This window comes from Lactuca virosa, chromosome 2, assembly GCF_052849685.1.
Source record: "Lactuca virosa cultivar CGN04683 chromosome 2, Lactuca_virosa_CGN04683_v6, whole genome shotgun sequence".
Lineage (NCBI taxonomy): Eukaryota > Viridiplantae > Streptophyta > Magnoliopsida > Asterales > Asteraceae > Lactuca > Lactuca virosa.
Window position 1 is genome coordinate 311668994 of NC_136427.1, and position 3943 is coordinate 311672936.

Below are 3943 nucleotides of genomic sequence, written 5' to 3' on the forward strand. Positions count from 1 at the left end.
TACTTATTAAAAAAATTGATGTGGTATGATGTGAATTTATGCTTCATAAAGGATAAATGTATCTGACGTGATTTTAATCATTTTATAGAATGTTACAGTGAAAGCTTCCAAGATCTGTATGTATGTAGTGTATGTCAACGTCAACTCAAGACAACAAGAAACAAGCAAGCATACACATACCTTAAATACAGGAACCTTATTTTGAAGGTTTCTGTGATACAAATAGGAAAAGGAAAGAAATGCATTGATCAAATGCATTAGATATTTTTTAAAGTTGACTTCAAATTAATAAATTTTCAATCTTTATAATCAAACAATGATTTAGTAATTAGGTTTATATGAAACAAAAAGTAAAACAAAGCAATGCATCAATCAAATGCATAAGATTTTTTTAAGTTTACTTCACATTAACAATCTTGCTTACATTCAATCGCTTCAAAGAATTAGCATTTCCATGCATCGATTTACAAAGTTTGAAGTGTTGATAGACACATCTCTAGCCACATAAATCAAAATTTGGTATTCTCGGTTCGTTGGTCCGCTCCTACAAATGAGTTCACCCTTGATCCGGTTTATATATATATATATATATATATATATATATATATATATATATATATATATATATATATATAAATTCATAATTTTAATTGTAGAATATAGTCCCAAAGTTTTAAACAATACAAAATAGTTTGAGAACATGCGGAAGTGTAACATTCTAATCCAAATGACAATGGTTCAAACTGAAACATATAAAAGAATTTTTCTTCTAAATATCCATGGATTTCTTCATCTTCACTACCATTAATAATCCGCTACTAATTTTACAATTTTATTAACATAGTGGGTTAGACTTGAAAATCATGGTGAGTAAATCTCATGATTATAAATTATACGGATTATATATATATATATATATATATATATATATATATATATATATATATATATATATAGAGAGAGAGAGAGAGAGAGAGAGATTTTGGTTCATATATAACCTAGAAGTATTGTATGAACGTATGACGCATTCTCAACCAATAAATTGAAATGGGTACCATGGTAATTTAGCATATAAATCATTTAATTAATTTTAAATGATAATATTTTAATTATGGTAATTGAGATTAACAAGAAATTTGATTTCAAAAGCACCATCAATATATCGACCTAATTTTGGGAGGTTCTTTTGGGATAAAATAGAGTTCACACATAAGAAGTAAAGGATGAAGAACGACATCTCCCGCCTTCGACTTGCGTCTCCACAGACACATAACACCATCATCGGACCACTACCGATATCCTATTTCACCATCGTTTATGTTTCCTCTTTATCGCACCCTTTCTTCTCCGGCGGAGGCTGTATCAGAGACAGTTCCATCACGACGTCTCTTTCTTATTCTCGGATAAATTGTTGTCTCATCTAAAAAAAGCGAGATGATATTTCCTCTCTATCTTTCTCTCTCTCTCAAACAACAAAGTAAACCTTGAATCCTTATATCATATTCATCAAATCTCATAGTTCTATCTCAATGACTACTTCAGAACCCGAGATCTTTGTCTACATTGCTAAGCTAATTGAGCAATCCAAATGATATGATGGTCAGTCAAAATTCTTTTTCTTTGATCTTTCTATTTTATTTCTATATCACTACTCATCATACTTGGAGCAAGGATTATCCGATTTATGTTCACATTTATGTGATTTTGTTTTTTTGGTTTTATAATTGTTTCATATCATCATCTTGTTGCTGAAATGGAATTTACTGAGAGAAAGAGATACAAATGACTCAAAATTGATCTTATTCTTTCTAGTTGCTAGTCCTTTATATAGTTTAGTTGATTAGGACATATGAATTGCAACATGTAATTATAGTTTCAAACTGGATGCTTACTTTGGGATCTAAATTGAATAATCCAGATTATGATTCTGGTTTTATAACTTGATTATCCATTGCACATATCAACTTCTACGTGTTACGGTATGTAATTTTTTAAAAATTCCAAGGAGCTAGAAATTTCAGACCATATTTGTGGTGTTAATTTGATTTTTAACTTGACAGATTCCTAGTAAGGTCCTAATCTAACTAGTTATGCTTCCTTTTATGTAGATCGACATTTGTTTGACAGATTTGTTCCATTGCAAGCTTCTAATCTGATTATTTTTTTTATATTCCTTAGATTCACTTAATATTCTTGTTTCTAGTTTAGTGCTTTTGTTGATTCTAATTATCCTTCTTACGGTTTAATGTTGACAGAGATGGTAGGAGAAATTATAAAAGTTGCAAAGTTAGTCGTGGAAACTGATTGTGGAATGAAGGAATCTGCTCTCAGTTGGGTACAAAAATGTAATTCATGCTAGGAGAGCTTCATAGAGGATTTTTTCATCAATAGAGTAGAAAGAGGAATCAAGATGTAATGATCAAAATGAAAAAGGTATCAGGAGGGGAGTATCGACAGAAGTGGAATCATAACTCCATATCATTTGCAATTGCAATGATATCATGAATGTCATGATGATCATCTCATTTATTCATATGGTGGTTCTAGTGATCAAATGTATTCTATTACAAGATGTAAGTTCAAAACATACATAATTTACTATTTTGTAGTTTGTAAGACCCATTTCAAAATTTTGCATCATTGTATTAGGATTTCATTATTTTTGTAGGAAAAGGGATTATTATGGATATTTAGTAGAATTCAAGTTTGTAAATGACAAGAAAGATGTTGTTGATATTTCAATGAAAGCATATGAGGTAGCTACTACAACAACAAAAGCTGAACTGCCACCTACACTTCCTATTCGATTGGGACATACTTTAAATTTCTCAACCTTTTATTATAAAGTTATGATATCAGCTTAAAGTTATGGTTCAAATGTTTGAACCATAGTTGGGTTTTGACCAAACAAGTAAGAAATAGTTCTTCCATCATCTATACGGCTAAGATTGACTAAAATACATTTTTTCTATATAACATAAATGTAAATTTACTTGTTTTTCTTTTTACAATATTAAAAAATAAGCATGATTTTTTTACCGTGAATTAACTTTGATTATTCAAGAATGAATTCTTATTATTAAAGAATGAAATTTGATTCTTATATAATTATAGAGGCTGAAGGTGGCAGTTTGTGATGTTGAAGTCTTGAGGGTGTGTTTTTATGCAAGTATATGTCATGAGAGGATGGTGATGCAGGTGGTAATCAATATCGATAAGAGAAAGTGGAAACACAAAACGTTTTAGACGTTGTATTATTCAAATATTATTTAAGAATGATCGAATTCTTCAAGAATTACAATCATTCATGGTGGTGGGTTGTGATGATGATTAAAGTGAAAAGACAAAAAAATTTAAACATTGTATTCTTCAGCTATATAAAAAATGTGATGTTATAAAGTTAAAAAACTATATATTCTTCATGAATTACTTCATTTGTATAAAATATTTGTGGTGTTATAGTTAGAACACTTCAATTCTTCAAGAATTCTTCAGTGTATAAAAAATGAAACATGTTAAACCATTTATTAATCATAAATTCTAAAAGAATATTTGGTTGGTTGTTAAGTTATATGTAACATCCAAAAAATCAAGCCCAAAAATTTCATTTTTCATTAGTTAGCTCATAAAACATTCATTAGAAAACATTGTATAAACACGTCACTTCATAAAACCAAGTATCATGTTTGAAACCCACAACATAAACAAATATCATATCAGAGTACAATCCCAGAAAACACCGTGCGGAAAATCAGATGTGTGTGTGATGCCATGCTACGCCGCCGGCTCCTTCCCCTTAGACGAAGAGGTACCTGAAACCAAAACTGAAACCGTAAGCACAAAGCTTAGTGAGTTCCCCCATCATACCACATACCACACAAGTCATCGGTATCTTTCAACTGGTAATCATTCATCGGTATCTTTCAACCGGTAATCGTCATCG

At 30.1% G+C, this 3943-nt stretch overlaps 1 pseudogene; it reads left to right on the top strand.

The window, feature by feature from the left end:
- The first annotated feature begins 1529 nt into the window (after positions 1–1529).
- On the top strand, positions 1530–2864 carry LOC145157197 (14-3-3 protein 9-like; annotated as a pseudogene).
- Positions 2865–3943: the final 1079 nt, after the last annotated feature.